Source organism: Bos indicus, chromosome X (assembly GCF_029378745.1).
Source record: "Bos indicus isolate NIAB-ARS_2022 breed Sahiwal x Tharparkar chromosome X, NIAB-ARS_B.indTharparkar_mat_pri_1.0, whole genome shotgun sequence".
Classification (NCBI taxonomy): Eukaryota; Metazoa; Chordata; class Mammalia; order Artiodactyla; family Bovidae; genus Bos; species Bos indicus.
Window position 1 is genome coordinate 94,724,991 of NC_091789.1, and position 27,642 is coordinate 94,752,632.

The 27,642-nt window shown below is 38.9% G+C and overlaps 1 protein-coding gene and 2 non-coding genes across 5 annotated transcripts in view; 1 reads left to right on the forward strand and 2 right to left on the reverse strand.

The window, feature by feature from the left end:
* The window catches only part of SHROOM4 (shroom family member 4), a 264,232-nt gene that overhangs the window by 63,380 nt on the left and 173,210 nt on the right, over positions 1 to 27,642 (reverse strand). The window lies entirely within an intron of this gene.
* On the forward strand, positions 938 to 1,040 carry LOC139181784 (U6 spliceosomal RNA). Its single transcript, XR_011565525.1, has one exon. It is a non-coding gene; the product is annotated as a U6 spliceosomal RNA (small nuclear RNA).
* TRNAG-UCC (transfer RNA glycine (anticodon UCC)) lies at positions 22,476 to 22,548 on the reverse strand. The gene has a single exon. It is a non-coding gene; the product is annotated as a tRNA-Gly (tRNA).

Here is a 27,642-nt window from a genome sequence, read left to right on the forward strand (position 1 = left end):
ACTGGGGAAGAGGTCATGCGAGGTGTTTTGTAAAAACAAGAGTGGGAAGAGCAGGAATATACTGAAGGAAGAACATAGAGTTTTTCTAAGGCATACAGGAAATAAAATTAGAATGATGCAACAACATGGTGAGCCTTAAGTGTTTATCCTAACATTTACTTTACCAACAGGCAAGACAGAGGCTTTGGAGGTTCCAGAATAGGATGAAAGAGATGGTAAAAGCAGTATGTTAGGAAGGTTTTTCTCATAGCCACATGTAGGATGAATTATGTGGATAAATACTGAAAGAATAGTGAAGTGAGTAGGCTAGTGCCATAGACTTAATAAAAGGTAGAACTGGAGAGGTGACAGTGAGAGTGGAGCAGAATGAAAGGATGTGAGAAAGGACATAAGAGACAGAATCAAGAAACTTGGATTACTAATTAAATATGGAGGAAAGAGAAGTTAAGATGGCCATGAAACAGCTAGCGGTATCACTATCTAGATTGGGAAGTTGAGAACCAGAGACACGAGTTTGACTTTAGACATGAGCATGTTTGATATGCTGTCTAATGTAGATAGTCATGCCCCACAAGCAGCCTGATATCTGGGCTGTAGTGCTAGAAAGAGGTTAGGGTAGGGTATGGACATGTGGTCATTATCCACAGAGAGGGGGCAGCCGAGTGCATGTGACTGCCCACAGTATATGCATGCAAAGGAAATAGAGTGGATGACATATCTCTACAGAACAGCTAAAGAGGAAGAAGAGCTAATCAAAAAGACAAAACAATAAAATGCAATTTTCAATGATATTGGCAATATATTTTTAAAAACTGTCAGCAAAGTTGCAGGTAAAGAAGTATTCTTATAAACTGCTGGATGGGAATGGATTGGGTATACATTTGCCTCAAGGAAACTTGCCATATGTTATCAAGAGACATAAAAATGTTCCTACTGTGTTTGCTTTAGCTGACGTATACTAAAATCAGAACAATATAGAGAAGATCAGCATGGCTGTCCCACAGGGATGACAGCAAATTTGTGAAGCACTGCATATTTTTTTCTAGAATTAGAGAGTGGTGGTGGCTATACAACCTTGTGAACATACTAAAACCCACTTAATTCCACACTTGAAAGTAATTAATTTTATGGTTGGTAGATTATATTTGTTTTTAAAAATGTTTGATGTATGAGGCAGGGCACCCAAAGCCGGAGTTCTGTGACAACCTAGAGGGATGGCGTGGGGAGGGAGGTGTGAGGAGGTTCAGGAAGAAGGGGACATGTGTATGCCTATGGCTGAGTCATACTGATGTATGGCAAAAACCATCACAATACTGCAAAATAATTGTCCTTCAATTAAAATAAATAAATAAAATTTTAAAAATGTTCCTACCCTTTAATCTAATCTTTCCATTCCAAGGATTCTATCCTAAGAGAGCAATTAGAAATAAATATATTGATTTATGTACATGAAGTGTCAACAGCTGCAGGGTTATTTATAATGTAAAATTAGGAATATCCTAACGGTTCTAACAGGAAAAGGAGTACATCAAGGCTGTATATTGTCACCCTGCTTATTCAACTTATATGCGGAGTACATCATGAGAAACGCTGGGCTGGAAAAAGCACAAGCTGGAATCAAGATTGCCGGGAGAAATATCAATAACCTCAGATATTCAGATGCTGCTGCTGCTAAGTCACTTCAGTCGTGTCCGACCCTGTGTGACCCCATAGACGGCAGCCCACCAGGCTCTCCTGCCCCTGGGATTCTCCATGCAAGAACACTGGAGTGGGTTGCCATTTCCTTCTCCAACGCATGAAAGTGAAAAAGTGAAAGTGAAGTCGCTCAGTCGTGTCTGACTCTTAGCAACCCCATGGACTGCAGCCCACCAGGCTCCTCCATCCATGGGATTTTCCAGGCAAGAGTGCTGGAGTGGGGTGCCATTGCCTTCTCCAAGATATGCAGATGACACCACCCTTATGGCAGAAAGTGAAGAGGAACTAAAAAGCCTCTTGATGAAACTGAAAGAGGAGAGTGAAAAAGTTGACTTAAAGCTCAACATTCAGAAAACTAAGATCATGACATCTGGTCCCATCACTTCATGGCAAATAGATGGGGAAACAGTGGAAACAGTGTCAGACTTTATTTTGGGGGGCTCCAAACTCACTGCAGATGGTGACTGCAGCCATGAAATTAAAAGACACTTACTCCTTGGAAGGAAAGTTATGACCAACCTAGACAGCATATTGAAAAGCAGAGACATTATTTTTCCAACAAAGTTCCGTCTAGTCAAGGCTATGGTTTTTCCAGTAGTCATGTATGGATGTGAGAGTTGGACTGTGAAGAAAGCTGAGCGCCGAAGAATTGATGCTTTTGAACTGTGGTGTTGGAGAAGACTCTTGAGAGTCCCTTGGACTGCAAGGAGATCCAACCAGTCCATTCTGAAGGAGATCAGCCCTGGGTGTTCTTTGGAAGTAATGATGCTAAAGCTGAAACTCCAGTACTTTGGCCACCTCATGCGAAGAGTTGACTCATTGGAAAAGACTCTGATGCTGGGAGGCATTGGGGGCAGGAGGAGAAGGGGACGACAGAGGATGAGATGGCTGGATGGCATCACTGACTCGATGGATGTGAGTCTGAGTGAACTCCAGGAGTTGGTGATGAACAGGGAGGCCTAGCATGCTGCGATTCATGGGGTCACAAAGAGTCGGACACGACTGAGCGACTGAACTGAACTGAACTGTTCAAAATTTTGGAAGTTAGGTGAAGTACTGTGTATCTACATGAAGGAACAATAGTCTACCATAGTTGTGTTGTTCTTTAGTTGCTCAGTCGTGTCTGACTCTTTGTGACCCCATCAACTGTAGCCCACCAGGCTCCTCTGTCCATGGGATTCTCAAGGCAAGAATATTGGAATGGGTTGCCATTTCCTTCTCCAGAGGATCTTCCCAATCCAGGTATAGAACCTGCATCTCCTGCATTGCAGCCAGATTCTTTTCTTCTTTGTTAATTTGAGAAACGTTTTTATACCCCTTTGAGTATATGATTGAACTTTTAATTTCAAACACTTACCCAGAATAGAACTATAGAAAGTGAAATATTTAAATGCGCTTCTGTTTCCCTAAATTTTCTTACATAAATAAGACATTATTTATTCATTCAATAAATATTTATAGGCTGCCAACCATATTCCAGCCATTCTTTTAGAATGTCTTTATTCATGTACAAAACAAAAGTTATTTTGAGGACTTCTGTATATTGCATATCTCTGTTTCTATTTCTCTATATCAGTGTCTCTAACTCCATCTCTATCTCTGTCTCCATGTCTGTTCCTATTGATGCATATCTTTTTTTAAGTTAATTTATTTTAATTGGAGGATAATTACTTTACAATATTGGGATGGTTTTTGCCATATATCAACATGAATCAGCCACAGGTGCACATGTGCCCCTCCATCCTGAAACATCACCCCCACCACCACCTCCCTCCCCACTCCATCCCTCTGGGTTGTCCCAGAGCACCGGCTCTGAGTGCCCTGCTTCATGCATCAAACTTGCACTGGTCATCTATTTTACATATGGTTATATACATGTTAAAATGCTATTCTCTCAAATCATCACACCCACACCTTCTCCCACAGAGTCAAAAAGTCTGTTCTTTACATCTGTGTCTCTTTTGCTGCCTTGCATATAGGGTTATCATTACCGTTTTTCTAAATTCTATATATATATGTTAATATACAGTATTGGTGTTTCTCTTTCTGACTTACTTCAATCTGTATAATAGGTTCCAGTTTCATCCAAATCATTAGAACTGACTCAGATGTGTTCCTTTTCCTAGCTGAGTAACATTCCATTGTGTATATGTACCACAACTTCCTTATCCATTAATCTGCTGATGGACATCTAGGTTGCTTTCATGTCCTAGCTATTGTAAGCAGTGCTTCAATGAACATTGGGGTACATGTATCTCTTTCAATTCTGGTTTACTCACTGTGTATGCCCAGCAGCGGGACTGCTGGGTCATATGGCAGTTCTATTTCCAGTTTTTTTTTTAAAGGAATCTCCACACGGTTCTCCATAGTGGCTGCACCAGTATGCATTCCCACCAACAGTGTAAGAAGGTTCCCTTTTCTCCAAACCCTCTCCAGTATTTATTGTTTGTAGACTTTTTGATGGTGGCCATTCTGACCTGCGTGAAATGATACCTCATTGTGGTTTTGATTTACATTTCTCTAATAATGAGTGATGTTGAGCATCTTTTCATGTGTTTATTAGCCATCTGTATGTCTTCTTAGGAGAAATGTCTGTTTAGTTCTTTTGCCCACTTTTTGATTGGGTTGGTTGTTTTTCTGGTATTGAGCTGCATGAGTTGCTTGTGTATTTTGGAGATTAATTCTTTGTCAATTATTTTGTTTGCTATTGTTTTCTCCCATTCTGAAGGCTGCCTTTTCACCTTGCTTATAGCTTTCTTCATCGTGCAAAAGTTTTTAAGTTTAATTAGGTACCATTTGTTTATTTTTATTTCTTTTACTCTGGGAAGTGGGTCATAGAGGATCTTGCTGTGATTTATGTCAGAGAGTGTTCTGCCTATGTTTTCTTCTAAGAGTTTTATAGTTTCTGGCCTTACATTTAGATCTTTAATCCATTTTGAGTTTATTTTTGTGTAGTATACTCATTTTCACTATATTGATTTTTCCAATCCATGAACATGGTATATTTCTCCATCTATTTGTGTCATCTTTGATTTCTTTCATCAGTGTTTTATAGTTTTATATCTATGGTTCCTTTGTTTCTTTAGGTAAATTTATTCCTAAGTATTTTATTCTTTTCATTGCAATGGTGAATGGGATTGTTTCCCCAGGACAAGATGGCTTCAGAGGTGGATTCTTCCAAAAATTTAGAGAAGAGCCACACCTATCCTACTCAAACTCTTACAGAAAAGTGCAGAGGAAGGCAAACTCCCAAACTCATTCTATAAGTCCACCATCACCCTCATACCAAAACCAGACAAAGATGGCACAAAAAGAGAAAACAACAGGCCAGTATCACTGATGAACATGGATGCAAAAATCCTCAACAAAATTATAGCAAACAGAATCCAACAACATATTTAAAAGATTTTACATCATGACTAAGTGGGCTTTATTCCAGGGATGCAAGGATTCTTCAATATTCAAAAATCAATCAGTGTGATAACCATATTAATAAACTGAAAGATTGAAAACATATGATATTCTCAATAGATGCAGACAACCTTTGACAAAATTCAATACCCATTTATGATAAAAACTCTCCAGGAAGCAGGCATAGAAGGAACATACTTCAACATAATAAAAGCTATAAACGACAAACCCACAGCAAACATTATCCACAGTGGTGAAAAACTGAAAGCATTTCCTATAAAATCAGGAACAAGACAAGTGTGCCCACTCTCACTGCTACTATTGAACATAGTTTTGGAAGTCCTAGCCACAGGAATCAGAGAAGAAAAAGAAATAAAGGGAATCTAGATTGGAAAAGAAGAAGTAAAACTCTCACTGTTTGCAGATGACATGGTCCTCTACATAGGAAACCCTAAAGATAACACCAGAAAATTATTAGAGCTAATCAATGAATGTAGAGTTCCAAAGGATACCAAGGAGGGATGAGAAAGCCTTCCTCAGTGATCAATGCAAAGAAATAGAGGAAAACAATAGGATGGGAAAGACTAGAGATCTCTTCAAGAAAATTAGAGATACCAAGGGAACATTTCATGCAAAGATGGGCACAATAAAGGACAGAAAGAGTACGGCTCTAACAAGAGGACAGAAAGAGTACGGCTCTAACAGAGGCAGAAGAAATTAAGAAAAGGTGGCTAGAACACACAGAAGAATTATACAAAGATGATTTTAATGACCTAGATAACCGAGATGATGTGATCATTCACCTAGAGCCAGATATCCTGGAGAGCGAAGTCAAGTGCACCTTAGGAAGCATTACTATGAACAAAGCTAGTGGAGGTGACAGAATTCCAGCTGAAATATTTCAAATCCTAAAAGATGAAGCTGTGAAAGTGCTGCACTCAATATGCCAGCAAATTTGGAAAACTCAGCAGTGGCCACAGGACTGAAAAAATGTCAGTTTTCATTCCAATCCCAAAGAAAGGCAATGCCAAAGAATGTTCAAACTACTACACAATCATATTCATCTCACATACTAGCAAAGTAATGCTGAAAATTCTCCAAACCAGGCTTCAACAGTATGTGAATAAAGAAATTCCAGATGCTCAGGCTGGATTTAAAAAAGGCAGAGGAACCAGAGATCAAATTGCCAACATTTGCTGGATCATTGAAAAAGCAAGAGAGTTCCAGAAAAACATCTATTTCTGCTTTACTGACCACGCCAAAGCCTTGGACTGTGTGGATCACAACAAACTGAAAAATTCTTAAAGAGATGAGAATACCAGATCACCTTATATGCTTCCTGAGAAATCTGTATGCAGGTCAAGAAGCAACAGTTAGAACCGACATGGAACAAGAGACTGGTTCCAAATCAAGAAAGGAGTATGTCAAGGCTGTATATTGTCACCTTGCTTATTTAACTTATATGTAGAGTACCTCATGCCAAATGCTGTATTGAATGAAGCACAAGCTGGAATCAAGATTACTGGGAGAAATATAAATAACCTTAGATACGCAGATGATACCACCCTTATGGAAGAAAGTGAAGAGGAACTGAAGAGCCTCTTGATGAAAGTGAAAGAGGAGAGTGAAAAAGCTAGCTTAAAACTCAACATTCAAAAAACCAAGATCATGGCATCTGGTCCCATCACTTCATGGGAAATAGATTTGGAAACAATGGAAACAGTGACAGACTTTATTTTCTTGGGCTCCAAAAGCACTGCAGATGGTGACTGCAGCCTTGAAATTAAAAGATACTTGCTCCTTGGAAGAAAAGCTCTGATAAACTTAGACGCATATTAAAAAGCAGAGAAATTACTTTGCTGACAAAGGTCCGTCTAGTCAAAGCTATGGTTTTTCCAGTAATCACATATGGATGTGAAAGTTGGACCATAAAGAAAGCTGAGCACCAAAGAATTGATGCTTTTGAACTGTGGTGTTGGAAAAGACTCTGGAGAGTCCCTTGGACTGCAGTCAATCCTAAAGGAAATCAGTCCTGAATATTTATTGGAAGGACTGATATTGAAGCTGAAGCTCCAATACTTTGGCCACCTAATGTGAAGCACTGATTGATTGGAAAAGACCCTGATTCTGGGAAAGACTGAAGGCAGAAGGAGAAGGGGACAACAGAGGATGAGATGGTTGGATGGCATCACTGACTCAATGGACATGAGTTTGAGCAAGTTCTGGGAGTTGGTGATGGACAGTGAGGCCTGGCATGCTGCAGTCCATGGGGTTGCAGAGAGTCAGACACAACTGAGTAACTGAACTGATTTAATGAATATAGTAAGGTTGTTGGATATAAAATTAGTACACAGATATCCCTTGCATTCCTATACACTAACAATTGAAAAACAGAAAGAGAAATTAAGGCAGGCAGATTCCATACTGCTAAGCCACCAGGGAAGCCCATAGTCTGCTATTACAAAAGAGGAAAAACAGTATGCAAACCTGTATGTTGTATCAGCCCAACTCAAAAAACAAATATCCATATGCATATATTCATGTACAAGCATACACATATTAAAAGCCTGTATGGGCATGTCCCTGGTGGTCCAGTGCTAAGATTCCGAGCTCCCAATGCACAGGGCCTGGTTTTGATCCCTGGTAGGGGAACTAGATCCCTCATGCCACCATCAGCAGTTCACATGCTACAGTGAAGATCCATCACAGCCAAATAAATAAAAATTTTTAAAAGGCTAGATGAAAATTACTAATATCTTACCATTAAGTATCTCTGTGTGTCAGAATTAAGGGATATTTTCATTCTTTATAATTTTAGAAAATTTCAAAATTGTGTACATAACATGTGTATTACTTTTAAATGAGAAAAGGTTTCCAAAGAAAAAGGACTCCCTCATATACAGACATATCATTTACCCTGGCAACTGTCTAATACAGCTGTCTGACACATTCTTAAGTTAGGAATCTGCAATTATACTTATGATCCCACTTAACTCTTTTAAACATCTGGATTTTGCCCTTAGGGAAATCAGCTCAGAGCCCACCAACCTAGCAAGATGGTTTCCCCAACAAATACTTTCCTGTTTGGAAGTAGATTCCTCTGCTTATTCTATTAAGTAAAAGAAAAAAAATTCTACCTGACATTTTTTTACCCCAATATCAGCACTAGTTGCTGTTCTCTGCTGTGAGATGTGGCCAGAGCTGGAAGAACAGGAGCAAGTTGAGAAGAGGCCAGTTAGAAGGAAAAGGAGATCAAGTCAAAGTCAGCATCATGGCCATACTCATTGGGTTAAAATCATTTTACTACTTAGGACCTTCTTGACTTTGGTTTCTTTCTAGATGCCTGATGAACTTGATAGGACAAAGTCGGGTAGAGAGGTGACAAAGCACAGGAAAAGATGATGGGGGTGGCAGCAAGTACTATTTGTGAAGCCATAACTGCTAATATTTATAGTTCCCAAAGAACTTTCATGGACACCAGTCCATTTAATTCTTACAAGAACCTTATAAACTCCATGTTAGAAAAGAAGAACCTCCATGTCAGGTTCAGAGGTAAAATCATACAAGGCTTGAATCCAAATTATTTGCTTCAAAATTTCTGTTTTTTCCTAAACAATAGTTTTCAAAGTTTGTCACATATAGAAGCATCAGCATCACCTGGGAAATTGAAGGAAATAAAATTCTGGGGCCCTACTCCAAACTTTTTGAGTTAGAAACTCTGAGAGTGGAGCCCAGCCATTTGAATTTTAGCAAGCCCTCCAAGTGATTCTGATTCGTGCTCAAGTTTGAGACCCATCACTCTAAAAAAAAATGCTACCATACATTTTAAACAGATTTTCAAATGGCTTCTTCAAAATACTGGCTGCTGTTGCTTTTACTTATGTTGGGGTCTTGTCTTCCAAGGCAGTCTGGGAACCTCCCTTCAACTGCCAGCGGCAGTTGTACACATAGCTAGTGGCTATGTATACAATAGAGGGTATCTGCTTGAACAGAATTCGGGCTCCAGGGGCAGGAACATTCTACTTCATGGTGAGGCACATCCCAGAACCAAAAGGGCAGTTCCCACATCGCAACTTCCATTGTTGAGTGGAGACATGAGCTGGCAAGCAGCTGCCATATATCTATCTCCTCTGCTGAAGTTTCTCTTCATAAAGCTTTCATATGGTTTTACAGTGCTCTGCATGAGCCCCTGGGAAATTCCCTGATCTGATGTATTTACGTTTACAAACCTCTAGTTCATCAGGCTTTTCATCTCTTTGTATTTCGGTTGGGTTTTTTTTTTAATGGATTTGGAAGCAACAACTGAGAAAAAATATACAGCAATTGAAACAAAATTATTTTCCTTCTGGGGAACCTGGACACCCAATTTCCTCACTGCAGGTAACTGTTCATTCTTTCTCTCTCTCACATACACACACATACACACAAAGTCATGTATATTCCTCCCCGCCATGAGATGGAGAACAAACAAATCAGTTACTCTTTGGAAAACTGGACTTGACATATATTGGATTTTAACTTTTGTCAAGGTGATTTTCGTCAAATTGAAACGAAACTCATACATAGATATGGATTTAATTTGAAAATGCTGAAGCAGAAAGACAAAACCATGGACTGAGAATTATAAAATTTTCAAGACGCTAGGAGTGAACAGAATTGGTTGTATTTCCCCTTCTATAAGGCACTTGCATTGAATTCATTCATTTATTTATTCATCGATTCATTCGTTAGTTATTGAGAGCCAAGACAGCACCATTCAAGATGCTGGGGACAAACCAATCAATAAAACACACAAAATAGTCTCCATGGAACTCAACTCTATAAATATAGAATATGACAGGTAGTGATAAGTGCTATGAAGATAGAGAAAGCAGGGTAAGGGATAAACTGGCAGGTCTATCTATGTGAAGGCCAATTCTATTTTAGAGTGTGTGGTCAGGGAAGGCTTCTGTTAGGAGGTGATACTTGAACAACAAAAGTATTAATAAACAAAGTCACGGAAGGAGCCAAGAAAATACTGAGGGAAAATGTTCTAGGCAGAGGCATCAGCCAGAGCAGTGGTCCTGAGACAGGATCAGCTTGTCATGGTCCAAAAACAGCATGAAAGCCTGTGTGGTTGGAGCAGAATAAACAAGACAAAGAGAGGTAGGAAATAAGGTTGGGGAAGGAGCCAGGGGCCAGGTGAATGGGTTATTGTAAGGATTTGGGGTTTAATTGTAAGAGTGATGGAAATAAATCCTGTGTCTATTATTTGTTTGTGCATGTGTGCATGCGAAGTTACTTCAGTTGTGTCCGACTCTTTGTGACTCTATGGACCATAGCCCACCAGGCTCCTCTGTCCATGGGATTCTCCAGGCAAGAACACTGGAGGGGGTTGCTATGCCCTCCTCCAGGGGATCTTCAGGAGTCTAAAGGGCTTCACAGGTGGTACTAGTGGTAAAGAACCCACCTGCCAATGCAGGAGACATAAGAGATGTGGGTTCGATCCCTGGGTTTGGAAGATCCCCTAAAGGAGGGCATTGCAACCCACTTCAGTACACTTGCCTGGAGAATCCCATGGACAGAAAAGCCTGGCAGGCTACAGTCCATAGTGTCACAAAAAGTCAGACATGACTGAAGTAATTTAGCACACACACACAAGGAATCTAAAAAGTCTGCACTATGATCCTTGCCCTCAAGAAGCTTTCAATCTGTCATCCATTTGGGGAAACAAGCCAGAAGTACAGGAGACTTGAAAAGGGATGGGGGTTCTTGCTGACTCATATATACTTGTTCCTAATACTAACGAGCTATCTTTAGTAGAAAACAGCTCCAGGAGGGAAAAAGGCTTGCCTTCTATGTCAATCTGAGAAGATTCTTTCACCTCACATTTTAGGCTTTTTTATCTCAAAAGCACTTACAGTGTTTATTATGTATTACAAATATTAAAACACTTAATACTCGTAACTATCCTACAAAGCAGGTGCTACTATTGTCATGTCCATTATTCAGAGAGGAAAATTAGAGGCCTGGAGAGATACAGTAACTTGCCCAAGATCACAGATCTACAAAGTCACAGAGATGGTATTCAAACTCAGGCAGCCTGGCTCCAGAGTCCATATTCTTAACCACTATTCTAATCTCCCTTGCCTAAAGACAGAAGGATCGGAAGAGGGGGCATGATGAATCTAAAATTGAGACTAAAAGGGAAAGTCTCCCAGATGTCCTAGGTGAACCAGAAGAGTTCTGGGGCCTATGGGAAACATGGGGAGAAGACTGAACTAGTTGAGGGGAAGAGCTAGAGAAGCAGCTCTTTCCTATGGGAAACTGAGAGGTCATGGGACTTTTGGGTATCCTGACCTGCCTAGCACAGAATACATAATATCTAATAGCCTGCAGGGTCTTCCTGGTGGCTCAATGGTAAAGAATCCACCTGCCAATGCAGGAGACACAGGTTGGATCCCTGAGTTGGGAAGATCCCCTGGAGAAGGAAATGCCAACCTACTCCAGTATTCTTGCCTGGGAAATCCCATGGACAGAGAAACCTGGTGGGCTACAGTCAACAGAGTCGCAAAGAGTTGAACATAACTTAGTGATTAAACAACAACAAGAGCCTGAAACCAGAGAAACTTACATAAAGGAGGTCAAACATGAGGTCTGGTCCTGAAGAAAGGGTAGGAATTGACCAAGATGAAAAGTACTTCTATAAGAGTAGCTTGTAAAAATCAAGGAAATTTGAGAAAAACATACTGTTCTGAAGGTAGAGTGTGTGAGGAGGGGTGGTAGGAGGTAAATCTAGAGAGGCAGGCTGAACAAAACATAGAAGATCCAGGTTGCCATGCTAATGAATTTTGACTTTCCCCACAGGCACTGAGGAGCCAAGTGAAAAACTCTAAGCATGATAATGTCAGGGTCAGATTTGTATTTTTGAAAGATGCATCTGCTAGCATTTTTTTTTTAGGGAGAAAGAAGCAGGTGGACCAGTTAGGAAATGAATGTTATAGTCCAACATGATCCATGATTCAGGGATAGAGTGGTAAGGCAGATTTGAGTCTTGTCTGAGAATGGTATAGGAGGTAAAACCAATAAATCTTGGTTCCCAGTTGGACAAATGTGAGAGATAAAGGAAGGGGTCCAGAGTGTGTACAGATATCTCACTTCAGCAAATGACTGAGTCTGTCACCAAGAAGAGTAGGGAGGGAAATTAGTCCAGTTTTGGACAAGTTGAGTTTTAAGTTTTTATATTTTTAAAGATAGAGTACCTGAGGAACTATGGTCGGAGGTTCATAATATTGTACAGGAGGGAGGGATCAAAATCATCCCCAAGAAGAAGAAATGGAAAAGGGCAAAATGGTTGTCTGGGGAAGCCTTACAAATAGCTGAGAAAAGAAGAGAAATGAAAGCTAAGGGAGAAAACGAAAGATATATCCATCTGAATGTAGAGTTCCAAAGAATAGCAAAGAGAGATAAGAATGTCTTCCTAAGTGATCAATGCAAAGAAATAGAGGAGAACAATAGAATGGGAAAGACTATACATCTCTTCAAGAAAATTAGAGATACCAAGGGAACATTTCATGCAAAGATGGGCTCAATATAGAACAGAAACGGTATGGACCTAACAGAAGCAGAAGATATTAAGAAGAGGTGGCTAGAGTACACAGAAGAGCTATACAAAAAAAGATCTTCATGACACAGGTAACCAGGATGGTGTGATCACTCACCTAGAGCCAGACTTCCTGGCATGTGAAGTCAAGTGGGCCTTAGGAAGCATCACCACAAACAAAGGTAGTGGAGGTGATGGAATTCCAGCTGAGCTATTTAAAATCCTAAAAGATGATGTTGTGAAAGTGCTGCTTTCAACATGCCAGCAAATTTGGAAAACTCAGCAGTGGCCACAGGACTGGAAAAGTTCAGTTTTCATTCTAATCCCAAATAAAGGCAATGCCAAAGAATGTTTAAACTACCACACAACTGCACTCATCTCACGTGTCAGCAAAGTAATGCTGAAAATTCGCCAAGCTAGGGTTCAACAGTACGTGAACTGAGAACTTCCAGATGTGCAAGCTGGATTTAGATAAGGCAGAGGAACCAGAGATCAAACTGCCAACATCTGCTGGATCAGAGAAAATGCAAGAGAATTTCAGAAAAACATCTACTTCTGCTTGATTGAGTACGCTAAAGCCTTTGACTGTGTAGATCACAACAAACTGCAGAAAATTCTTCAAGAGATGGGAATACCAGACCACCTTACCTGCCTCCCGAGACATCTGTATGCAGGTCAAGAAGCAACAGTTAGAACTGGACATAGAATAACAGAATGGTTCCAAACTGGGAAAGGAGTATGTCAAGGCTGTATATTGTCACCTTATTTATTTAACTTTTATGCAGAGTACATCATGAGAAATGCTGGATTGGATGAAGCACTAGCTGGAATCAAGATTACTGGGAGAAATATCAATAACCTCAAATATGCAGATGACACCACCCTTATGGAAGAAAGTGAAGAGGAACTAAAAAGTCTCTTGATGAAAGTGAAAGAGGAGAGTGAAAAAGCTAGCTTAAAACTCAACATTCAAAAAACCAAGATCATGGCATCCAGTCCCTTCACTTCATGGAAATAGATGGGGAAACAATGGAAACAGTGACAGACTTTATTTTCTTGGGCTCCAAAAGCACTGCAGATGGTGACTGCAGCCATGAAATTAAAAGATGCTTGCTCCTTGGAAGAAAAGCTCTGACAAACCTAGACAGCATATTAAAAAGCAGAGACATTACTTTGCTGACAAAAGTACATCCAGTGAAAACTATGGTTTTTCAGTAGTCATATATGGATGTGAGAGTGGAACCATAAAGAAAGCTGAGTGCCGAAGAATGGATGCTTTTGAACTGTGGTGTTGGAGAAGACTCTTCAGAATCCCTTGGACAGCAAGGAGATCAAACCAGTCAATCCTAAAGGAAATCAGTTCTGAATATTCATTGGAAGGATTGAATTTGAAGCTGAAGCTCCAATACTTTGGCCACCTGATGTGAAGGACTGACCCATTGGAATAGACCCTGATGCTGGGAAAGATTGAAGTTAGGAGGCGAAGGGGATGATAGAGGATGAAATGGTTGGAACGCACCACTGACTAGATGGACATGAGTTTGAGCAAGCTCTGGGAACTGGTGTTGGACAGGGAAGCCTTGCGTGCTGCAGTCCATGGGGTCACAAAGAGTTGGACACAATTGAGCAACTGAACTGAACTAAAAGCAATATTTGTGAAAGGTAAACCACTCAAACAGTACAAAGGCATATACGATGAAAAATGAGTTCCCCATACTCTGGGAGAAACCATCATTAACAGTTTCTTGTTTATCCCTAGGCATAGTATGACATAGTTTTAAGAACATAAGCTCTGGAATGAGACTGTCTAGATTTGAATCTGCCACTGCTACAGTGTGCCCTTGGACTAGTTATTCAACATCTCTGCCTCACTTACATTATCTGTAAAATAGCTATTACAATAACAGGACACACAAAAAAGCATACTAGAGTACTGTTCAAGATCTTGCTGTTTGTGTTTAACAATATATGTAGGAGATAATTTTGTATCTGCATGTAGTTTTTCACAAATTTTTAATAACCACTTACTATTGTACTTGTGTGAATTTTCATACTTTATTTAACCATTACTCAATTAATGAATATTAAGTTTGTTTCTAATTTTTTTAATGTCGCAATGAATATTTTTGAACAACTCTTCACACACACATATATGATTATATCTGTTAGATAAATTCCTGTAAGTGGAGCTCTGGTTCAGAGCATGTGAATGTTTAATTGTGATAAAGTCTCCCGAAATCCAAAGAAGTTATGTTAATTTGCTTTTCCACCAACAATATTTTAGAGCAGTGCTTTTCAAACTTTCATGTGCAAACAAATCACTTTGGGAACTCATTAAAATGCAGATTCTGATTTAGTAGGTCTGGGATAGGGCTGAATTTGTAACAAGCTCTCAGTTTATGCAGATACTGCTGGTCCTAGGATCACACTTTGAGTAGCAAGGTATGTATTAAGGTGTAAGAGTACACATTTCTCTACATGCTTGTCAAAAAATATGTATTACATGTTCTGATTTTTGCCATTCTGATTAGTGAAAGTTGTATTGGTGTTAAGGTGAGAATTATTGATTAAATTAACCTATATTTCTTTAATTATGAGTGTTGTTGAGTATCTATTTATTTTATAAGCCACTTTTCTTTTTCCCTGGACTGGTTGTTTAGTTTCTTTTTTTTTTCCTATTTTTAAAATAATGGTTTGTTGATATTTTTCTAAGTGATTCTCGGTCTCAAGAGCTCTTTATATATACAGGGAACCAGCCATTTCTCATATCAGATACAAATCCTTCTCAGATTTTTGTCTTTGGATTCTGTTTATGTATTTTTGTGGTACTGTAAATTTTAACTTTCATGTAGTCAAATTTAACAATGTTCTCCTTTATGGTTTCCTTTGTGTTGTGCTTAGAAAGACCTTCAATATTTACTAATAAAATCATATATTAAAAACCATACACTAAACTGTGCCTTTGGATCAATTACTAGACTCAATTATGGTCCACTGATCTGTCTATTCATGTGCTAGTACCAAACTGTTTTAATTACTGTAGTTTTATAATATGTTTCAACAGGACTGGTCCCTTTCTCCCTTATTACTCTTCCTTTTCAGACTTTGCTTGACTACTCTTATAGATCATATATATATATTATATTTAAATTTCCATATGTACTTTAGATGAGCTTCCCAGGTGGCACTATTGGTAAAGAACCTGCCTGCCAATGCAAGAGATGTAAGAGATGCAGATTCAATCCCTGGGTTGGGAAGATTCACTGGAGGAGGGCATGACAACCCTCTCCAGTACTGCTGCTGGGAGACTCTCATGGACAGAGGAGCCTGGCAGGCTGTGGTCCACAGGGTAGCAAAAGAGTTGGACATGACTGAAGCAACTTAGCACATATACTTCAGAATAAACCTGGGCATGTTGGATTATGATGTTTTTGGGAGACATCTTGGTGGCAAATAGTAACATGCTGTTGAAAATGATAATCTGGTGTCTAGGAGTATGATCTCTGGATACAGAAATCTGAGAGTCATCAGTGATATCTGAAGCCTCTCAAAAAAAGGTTCACAGAATGAGAAAGAGGGTCTGAGGCAGAACTCTAGGTTAGTGGTTCTCAAAGTTCAGTCCTCAGACCAGCACTACCTGAAAATTTCTTAGACCCTGACTGGATCAGAAACTTGGGTTGGGGAGGGGAGCAATATGTTCCCTAACAAACCTTCCAGAGGATTCTAATGCACATTCAAGTTTGAAGACTAATCTTCTAGGGTACACCTATAGTCAAGTGACAAATTAAGGAAAGAGAGCTGAAGATAAGTAGTAGGAAAAAACTAGGAGAAAGATATATTTCATAATCAAAGAGAAGAAATTTTCAGAAAAAAGTTAAATAGGGCCATTATTTATTAAGCAACTATTTTAAAGGGCTTAAGGTAAATATCATTATTCTCATCTTACAAATGAGAAAATTTTGGTTAACTAATTTACAGAAGGTCAGCCAGCTGATATGTGATTTGACACCAGCGCTATTAAATAGCAATGGCTATGTGCCTTCCATTGTACTCCTTCTGCTACTGAAAAATTGCTGACTGGAAAAGAAGAAAAGATGCTCCTTGAGTTTTTATTCAATCTGGAGGATACTAATTCATCTTGGTCCTATAGAGAAGACTGTCATGTAGTGGAAGAAGCCAGACTGCAGTGAGAAAATGGGAAGAAGATGGAGACAATGAGTGTAATGATACTTTTCAACTGCCTAAGAAGCTTGGCTGTGATGGAAAAGAGACTGGTAATTGCAAGAGGACAAAAATTAAGGAGAGCTGATGTTTTTTAAGACGAAGTGACCACCAGAAGATATCTGTATAACTGAGATTAGTTTAGATTACAAGTAACATTCTATGGGTCTAGAACAATCACTGGTCTTTATCTGAACCCAAAACCACAGCAGTTCTACCTATACTCTACAATTGCCAATTGAATGTTTACATCTCCCATCAATCCCCTCAAATTAAAGACAAAACAAAAACATTGACATCAAGCCTAGCTCTTCCTAATTTATCTTTTTGTTGTGTCTTAAATCCCTAAAGATCTGACTAACTCAAACCTTGTAAATTGTTTCCTTCTCTTCTTTGGCTTTTATATTGAATTAGTCTCCACATCCTAGCTTTGAAATATATCCCCTATTAACTCATCCTGTCCATTCCTACTGTCACTACTTTATACAAGCAATCATGTCACATGGCCTCCCTACTGGTTTCCCACAGATACCAATTCTTATTCACCTATTCACAATCTTGCAATGACTCCTCATGGCCTACTAGATAAACTTTGCTTTTCTGGGCCTTCTATTAGATGGTTCAAATTCACCTCTCACTGATCCTCTTTATAAATCTTAATCTGGGTGGGCTCACTTAATATTTCTCAAACCTACATACACATTTCTCTCCATCCTCTCTCTTTTTTTTTAAAATTTTTTTAATTTTTTTATTATTATTATTTTTTTGTAATTTAATTTTATTTTATTTTTAAACTTTACATAATTGTATTAGTTTCTCCATCCTCTCTTTATGCCTTACCACATTCTGTTTAGGAATTGAGCCAACCTCCCCTTCTTTTGTTCAAGTTCCTTGTAATGTTCTTCTTCCAATTTTTACAACCACTTGCTGCTGGTATCACTCATTTTGACAATCACCTACCTCCTTTCTCAACCGTTTTACCTATATATGTTTTCCCTCCACTAGAGTTCATGGCTAGAACACACTCCTGCTGTGAGCCCCACTACACTATTTAACATATTGCTTATTGCTGTTCAGTCACTAAGCTGTGTCCAACTCTTTGCAACCCCATGGACTGCAGAATATCAGGTTCCCTGTCCTTCACTAACACCCAGAGTTTACTCAAACTCATGTCCACGGAGTCAATGATGCCATCCAACCATCTCATCCTCTGCTGCCCCCTTCTCCTCCTGCCCTCAATCTTTCCCAGCATCGGGGTCTTTTCCAAAGAGTCAGCTCTTCACATCAGGAGGCCAAAGTATTGGAGCTTCAGCATCAGTCCTTCCAATGAATATTCAGGGTTGATTTCCTTTAGGATTGACTGGTTTGATCTCCTTGCTGTCTGTATATGCTAAGCACACAAACTCAAAAACACTTATTAAATCGATGAATATGAGAACTTGGTAATTAAAGAGATATTTGGTGAATAAATGTTTAGAAAATGTCTTTCTTTTTCACTTTCAAATGTCATATTAAAAACAGTATACATTCACTAGTTAGGTACCCAGTATCAAGTACTAATGTAAGTATATTGATTATTTAATAATCCTTATGGATTCCTGTCAGGTAGGACTCACTTCCCTGAATTATTCATAAATATAAGACTATAAGATGGTTAAAGACTTGTCCAGTATTTCTACTGTGTACTCAGAGCCTGCAATGAGAACCCCCAAGTCCACTGCTCCATCTTCTATCAGTTCAGTTCAGTCGCTCAGTCATGTCCGACTCTTTGCGACCCCATGAATCGCAGCACGCCAGGCCTCCCTGTCCATCACCAACTCCCAGAGTTCACTCAGACTCACGTCCATCGAGTCAGTGATGCCATCCAGCCATCTCATCCTCTGCCGTCCCCTTCTCCTCCTGCCCCCAATCCCTTCCAGCATCAGAGTCTTTTCCAATGAGTCAACTCTTCACATGAGGTGGCCAAAGTACTGGAGTTTCAGCTTTAACATCATTCCTTCCAAAGAAATCCCAGGGCTGATCTCCTTTAGGATGGACTGGCTGGATCTCCTTGCAGTCCAAGGGACTCTCAAGAGTCTTCTCCCACACCACAGTTCAAAAGCATCAATTCTTCGGCGCTCAGCTTTCTTCACAGTCCAACTCTCACATCCATACACGACTACTGGAAAAACCATAGCCTTGACTAGACAGATCTTTGTTGGCAAAGTAATGTCTCTGCTTTTGAATATGCTCTCTAGGTTGGTCATAAGTTTCCTTCCAAGGAGTAAGCATCTTTTAATTTCATGGCTTCAGTCACCATCTGCAGTGATTTTGGAGCCCAAAAAATAAAGTCTGACACTGTTTCCCCATCTATTTGCCATGAAGTGATGGAACCAGATGTCATGATCTTCGTTTTCTGAATGTTGAGCTTTAAGCCAACTTTTTCACTCTCCACTTTCACTTTCATCAAGAAGCTTTTTAGTTCCTTTTCACTTTCTGCCATAAGGGTGGTGTCATCTGCATATCTGAGGTTATTGCTATTTCTCCTGGCAATCTTGATTCCAGCTTGTGCTTCCTCCAGCCCAGCATTTCTCATGATGTACTCTGCATATAAGTTAAACAAGCAGAGTGACAATATACAGCTTTTACATACTCCTTTTCCTATTTGGAACCGGTCTGTTGTTCCATGTCCAGTTCCAACTGTTGCTTCCTGACCTGTACATAGGTTTCTCAAGAGGCAGGTCAGGTGGTCTGTAACACAGGTTAATGTGTTTAATTTTTAAACAGGCTTCTATGTTTCTTAGTTGAATTATAAACATGGTTTTTCTATAGTCTTGATGTAAGAATAGCTTCTAACAAGACAGGTAAATAATGAATATCTCAACTTTAGCATCTAATAACAGTTACTATGAATAATGACAGAAAGTATCTGTGTGTCCCCAAAGTAAACTTGTGCCATAACACAAAGAGAGATGAGATGCAGCAGGGTGCTATATTAACATTCATAATTATGCATTTTATGTTCCAAAAATGAATTTTTTGACAGCAAAGGAAAATGGCAATAGTAAGAATTATGGCAAAAGCAATAAGGTTAATCAACATATAATTGACTCTCAAATATGTACATTTTAGCTGTTTTCTTTTACTGTGTTTATGATTTATTATTTAGAAACATTATAAACTAATCTACTAGAATATATTTCCCTATTCAGTTCAGTTCCTCAGTCGTGTCCCAAAATGAAAACACGGTCATATCAAGTGAATTAATTTTTTATGACACATAGATATATCAAGGGAAATATATATTAAGGGAGATTTTTGTTCCACAAATGCAATAACCTACACATAATGAGGTGTCAACTTCTTCAGAGAAATTTGTCTAACACACACATACACACACACACAGGCACTTTGGAAACAGTTTAAACGTATTGGGAGAAAAAGACTAAATTAAAAACTCTTTTTTCAATATCTCCTAATGCACGCTATATTAAACATAGCACAACCCAAAGAAACAGGAGGAATACAGAATACAAATGACAACATTTTCCCACTGACTGAGACTGACCCAGCTTCAGTTGAGAAAGGAAGATGTCTTCACCCAGCAGATGGCTATTGAATCCCTTAATTAAGATGCCAAAACCCATCAGTTCAGCTGCAAACAGACCCACACCTAGAACCTTAACTCTCACCCTATCCACAAGCTGATTAACTCAGATTATTCTGTCAAGATGAGCAAGCATTCCAGGTCAAGGCACAGCTAAGGCCTGGGTGACTGTCCTCTCAGAGCAACTTACATCTTTTGCTCTGAGCTCTACTGAGGTGCAAGCTTACTGCTGAAGATAATACTAACAAGGTGAGGCAAGTGAGAAAGCACGCACAGCCTACGGATTTTTAATGTCATACAAGGATTTCTTGAAGATCTCAACTAAAATATTCAATTTAAAGCTTCTGAAAATGTTACAGAGACAGAAGTAAAATAGATAGGTAGGTAGGAACCAAATGAGGTATTATAGAGAGCAAATTATTTTTTCAATACTATGGAGTTAGATGGACCTGACTATGAGATAATGGACATGTCAGTTACTTCATTTCTTTGTACCTTTGTCTCCTCACCTGTAATATGGGGATATGTTCATCCCTATACCTCATAATAGAGCTGCTGCTGCTGCTGCTGCTGCTAAGTTGCTTCAGTCGTGTCCGACTCTGTGCAACCCCATAGATGGCAGCCCACCAGGCCCCGCCATCCCTGGGATTCTCCAGGCAAGAACACTGGAGTGGGTTGCCATTTCCTCCTCCAATGCATGAAAGTGAGAAGTGAAAGTGAAGTCGTTCAGTCATGTCCGACTCTTAGCGACCCCATGGACTGCAGCCTACCAGGCTCCTCCATCCATGGGATTTTGCAGGCAAGAGTACTGGAGTGGGGTGCCATTGCCTTCTCCCATAATAGAGCTATGATGATTAAATAACATGATGCATTTGAGAGCTCCAAGCACCTGATCTACAAGCATCTGATCTGTAGTAAGTGCTGGGATAGGAGGGCAGAACTGATATTTACAGTATGTCTATTAAATCTGAAAGTTCTGATTGTATCTCTTCAAACTTAGGTGGGAAAGCACCTTGGAAAAACCCTTCAGCCTGAATCCAAATTCCTGTGGAGAACTCAGTTCATCCCTTACTGGTCTTAACATTTTCAAATGAACTGCTGCTGCTGCTGCTGCTAAGTCATTTCAGTCGTATCCGACTCTGTGCGGCCCCATAGATGGGAGCCCACCAGGCTCCCCCGTCCCTGGGATTCTCCAGGCAAGAACACTGGAGTGGGTTGCCATTTCCTTCTCCAATGCAGGAAAGTTAAAAGTGAAAGGGAAGTCACTCAGTCGTATCCGACTCTTAGCGACCCCATGGACTGCAGCCTACCAGGCTCCTCCATCCATGGGATATTCCAGGCAAGAGTACTGGAGTGGGGTGCCATTGCCTTCTCTGTCAAATGAACTACTTGGTAGAAAATGGATACATCACTATCTCAGTGAGTTGTAGAACTATGATAGATTCCCCATGACTGGAATTCACAGCAATGTGAATACAGGAAAAAGAGATGGATTCTGGAGTCACACACAGAGATCAGATTCAAGTCCTGGCTCTGGCACTTGTTGGCTATATGGCTTTAGACAACTGACATGTCCATTTTGAGCCTTGGTTTTCTCAAGTAATATATATTTCATATAATTTTGGTGAGAATTCAACAGATGCTACAGTGCCATTACTAACTAAATTCTCATGATCACATGAGGTCTCAGCCTAGCAAGTCACTCAGATCCTGGGATGTAATACACAGACAACACAGAGCTACTTTCCCTGTCCAGTTATGGCAAACCAATGGCTATGGCAAGTGTTTAACGTGATGAGCATCAGGGAGGAAAGAAGAAATTCTTTTTACTGTGGTATGGAAAAAGGCTTCTAGCAATTCTTCCAGTTCTGAGAGAGTCATCAAAATTGTGATACTGATTCACATGTAAGAGATCAACTATACTCTCCATCACTTCATGAGTGCCCTCTTCCACTTACCCTTTTTTTTGTGGCCTCTTAGTTCCCTGACTAGGGATCAAACCCAGGCCCCCTGCAGTGGAAGCACAGAGTCCTAACCACTGGACCATCAGGGAATTCTCTCTACTTAAACTTTTATTTATTAAACCTCAAGGTTCTCTCAAGAAGTACAGAGTAGCGAAGAATCACAGACACACAAAGAGAGAGAGAAGGAAGTATATCACAAGAAAAAAATCTCCTAATTTCATACAAAATTCATGTACCAAGACTAGTTTTAAATTTTTGTTTCAAATGTTCCATTCTGTTGGAAGGGACATGAGTATACTTTAAGAAATCTATTTCTGAAGTGCAAAGACGTACAACCTCAGGTAAGTAACTTTCACTGTATGTAAATTTAAATCACACAAATTTTATGACTGAGAGAAAGAGGAGGGCAGGTAATATTCTGCTGTTTCCCCTAGGGAGAAAAAAAATACCCTGTATAACTCCTCAAAGACTATTCAAAGGCATACATTAACTTTATACTTAACAAAATTGAAGGATATTCTGCACCATCATCACAGGAAAAGAAGGAAGAATATATCTTTGCATTAGGAGCCAGAGACATAATCATTTTTAGCTGAACAAGGATGCCAGAACAGCAAACCAATGCTTTCCCTTTGATTAGCTGGAAAGCAATCAATGTACTCTTGCTAGATTGGAGCTTTCACTCAAAATAGAAACTGGCCTGAAGTCCAGAGCTGGCAGTTCAGGGACAAATCCCCAGAAGAGATCTTGACACTTGCAATAAGATCCAGGATTGGCATACTCATCAGGATCCAAGTTTAAGACTGAGGCTTGAAGAAGCTATTAAATAATAAGGGCTGGTGAAAAATAATGACTGCCTTCAGGATTCATGTTTCTTTCATCAGCTAAAACAAACACCTTTGTTGCTGAAGGTTTGCTTAGTTTAGCTACTTTTAAAAAGACATTGGACTTTTATATGTATAACAGTCACTTTGCTGTACACCTGAAACTAACAAAACATTGTAAATCAACTAAAATCCAATAAAATTTTTTAAAAAGAAAGAAAATACAAAAGATTGTTTTTTAGTATAGAGTCACAGCAAAAATAAGAAGGTACAGAGATTTCCCATACACCTCTTGCCCCTACACATATGTAATCTTCCTCATTATCTACATTCTTCCCCAAAATGGTACATTTGTTACAAGTGATAAACCTACTTTGATACAATATAATCACCCAAAGTCTATAGTTTACATTAGGGTTCACTCTTGGTGTTGTACATTCTATGGGTCTGGATAAATGCATAATTACACTGTTTATAACATTAGAGAATCATCAGAACAGTTTCACTGCCCTGAAATTCCTCTGTGTTCTGCCTTTTCATCCCTTCCTTGCTCCCCTGTAACCCTAGACAACCACAGGTATTTTAACTGTCTCTATAGTTTTGCCTTTTCAAGAATGTCATATAGCTGGAGTCATACAGTAAGCCTTTTCAGATCAGCTTCGTTCACTTAGTAATACACATTTAAGATTTTCCCATGTCTTTTCACAGCTTGTTAGCTCATGTATCAATATATTTAACACTGAGTAATATCACCTTGTCTAGATATACCACGGTTTATTTATTCATTCACCTACTGAAGGATATCTTGGTTGCTTTCAAGTTTTGGCAAGTATGAATAAAGCTTTTATAAACATCCATGTACATGTTTTTGAGTGAACACAAGTATCAATCTCATTTGGGTAAATGCCAAGGAGTGTGACAGCTGGATCTTATGGTAAGAGTATATTTAGTAAGAAACTGTCAAACAATCGTCCATAGTGGCTATACCATTTTGCATTCCAACTAACAATTAGTGAGAGTTCCTGTTGCTCCACATCCTTGATAGACATTTATTATATTGAAAAAGCTGACTGACTAAGAGACCTTTCATCCCAAGGAAAATATAGTCATAAGTTTCCTGGATTTTCTTTTTGAGTTATATAACCCAGGCTTGGAGCTGAGAAGCAACAATGGGTATGCTAAATGGGCACAGACAAAACAAATCTCAAAAGAAGCCTGTTTTTCCTATGCAGAGAACCAGGTTAGGGGTAGACAAACAAGACAGAAAACTTTTAGATATAACCGCTCTACTCCAACCAAACACTACAGAAAAACTGTGACCAGCATCTCCACTCACACCAACAAAAGCTAAGTGGAGAGCCAAGACTTCACCCTGGTCAGGTGTTCAGTTGCTCAGTCATGTCCAACTTTTTGTGACCCCATGGACTGCAGCATGCTAGGCTTCCCTATCCATCACCAACTCCCAGAGCTTGCTATGGCCAGGCTGTACTGAAATCTTTTCTGACATCACCATGGCCAAGGTGGTAGCAGAAAAGACTGAATACTAGGATAGGATTTTCATCCATGCTGAGTGGTAGCAAGCCCTCCTCTATTCACAACTTCAATGGGGATCGTGTAAGAAGCAAGAGAATGTAATTCCAACCTGTGGTAACAAGAAACAACTCCCTCTCCCTACTGAGGTGTGTCATCCTTGTTCAGTTATTAAGTTGTGTCTGAGTCTTTGCGACCCCATGGACTGTAGCACCCCAGGCTCCTCTGTCCTCCACTGTCTCCTGGACATGTCCACTCTAATTCATGTCCACTGAGTGGGTGATGCCATCTAACTGTCTCATCCTCTGCCTCCCTCTTCTCCTTTTGCCTTCAATCTTTCCCAGAATCAGGGGCTTTTCCAATGAGTCAGCTCTTCACATCAGGTGGCCACAGTATTAGCTTCAGCATCATTCCTTCCAATGAATATTCAGGGTTGATTTCCTTTAAGATTGACTGGTTTGATTTTCTTGCTGTCCAAGGGACTCTCATTTTGATATATGGCAAAATCAATACAATATTGTAAAGTTAAATAAAATAAAATTAAAAAATAAATTTCCATAGGGTTGGAAAATAAAAGAAAAACAACAAAAAAACAAAACAAAACAAAAAAAGAGTCTTCTCCAACACCACAGTTCAAAAGTATCAATTATTTGGTGCTCAGCCTTCTTTATGGTCCAACTCTCACATACATACATGACTAAAGAAAAACCACAGTTTGACTATACAGACCTTTGTTGGCAAAGTGATGTCTCTGCTTTTTAACATGCTGTCTAGGTTTGTCATAGTTTTTCTTCCAAGGAGCAAGTATCTTTTAATTTCATGGCTGCAGTCACTGTCTGCAATGATTTTGGAGCCCAAGAAAAAAATCTGTCACTGCTTCTACTTTTTTCCCTTCTAGGTGGTATCAGAGGGGGCCTAATGGAGAGTTAGAATTTTCACTACCACCCAGCAGTAAGGAGGCCACTCTGCTCTCTGTGGTGCCAGAGGAGGCCACATGGGGAACACCAAGGACAGATTTAGCAGGAGAAAGGGGCCTCCCTCCTCGAGTATTAGTACATTCCAACAGGGAATCTGGACATTTACTTCCACGTGCCAGCATGGAGGCAGCAACTCCTTCCCCCTGCCAGAGGGGTGTCAAAAGAAGCCAGCTAAAATGGGAAGTTTAAATATGACCCAAAATTTCATAACATAATACTCAAAATGTCCAGATTTAAATTGCAAATCATTTGTCATACAAAGAATACAGAAAGATTTCAAACTGAATTTAAAAAGATAATCAATAGACACCAATATCACAATGCTAAAAATCTTAGAATCAAATGAGAAAGTGACCATAATAAAGATGCTTCAATGAGCAACTATAGACATGCATGAAACAAACGAGAAAATAGAAATTCCTATCAAAGAAATAGAAAATATGAAGAAGAACCAAATGGAAATTTTGGAACTTAAAATTACAATATTCAAAATAAAAATCTAGATGAATAGTCTCAATAGCATAATGAAGGGAACAAAAGAATCAGTGAACTTGAAGACAGAACAATAAAAATTATCCAATATAAACAACAGAAAGAATACAGACTGAAAAAAATAAAGAGAATATTAGGATCTTGTGGGACTATAATGAAATATCTAACATTAATGGCACTGGAGTCCCAGAAAGAGAGAAGAGAGAAAAAATAGGACTAAAAAACTACTTGAATAAATAGTACCTGAAAACTCCCCAAATTTGGCAAAAGACATAAACCTGGAAATTCAAGAAGCTAAGCAAATTCTAACAGGATAAACCCAAAGAAATTCATACCAAGACACATCTTAGCCAAAAGTCTCAGCTAAAGACAAAAGAAAATGTTAAAAGCAGAGAGATATAAATAATATCTTACCTGTTTAGGAATAATTACTTGAAAGACATGATTTCCCATCATAAATCAATGCAGCCAGAAAGAAGTGCCACAATATTTTTCAAGTGCTGGAAGAAAAGAGCTATCAACCCAGAACCCTATATCCAGAGAAAAATATCTTTGAGTAATGAAGGGGAAATCAAGACATTCTTAGATGAAGGAAAACTGAGAGAATTCATCACTGGCAGGCCTATTGTAAAATAATGGCTAAAGGAAGCTCCCTAAAAGAAAGGAAATGACAAGAGACGAAATCCTGAAATATCAGGAAGGAAGAAAACATCATGAAAAATGGGTAAAAATAATAGACTTCCTTTTCCTCTTGAGTTTTCTAAATTTTGTTTGATGGTGGAAACAAAAATTATAGCAATGCTTGATATGATTGTAAATGTATGTAGCATAAATATTGAAGACAATTTTATTATAAATCAGGGAGGATAGAGGGTTGTAAAAGGAGATAAATTTTCTATACTTCACCCAAAATGGTAAAATGACAACACCAATAGACAGATAATTTATGTATATACAGTGTAATACCTATAGCAACCACTAAAATGTCTATATGAAGAGATATACCTAAAAACTAGATATAAATAAAAATGGGATTCTAATAAATGTTTAAGTAATCCACAGTAAGGTAAGAAAAAAAGAGTACAAAGAGAAAATTAAATAAAATATTAAACTTAAGCCCTAACACATCAATAACTACACTAAATTTAAATAGTCTAAATATGCCAATTGAAAGATGAGATTGGAAGACTGCATAAAAACACACGACCCAACTACATACAATCAAAAGAAACTCACTTCAAATAAAATAATAGAAGTTGAAAGTAAAAAAATAGGAACATATATGTAAATACTAATCAAAACAAAGAAGGAATGGCTATATTAATTAATACCAGATAAAGCAGGTTTCAGAGCAAAGAAA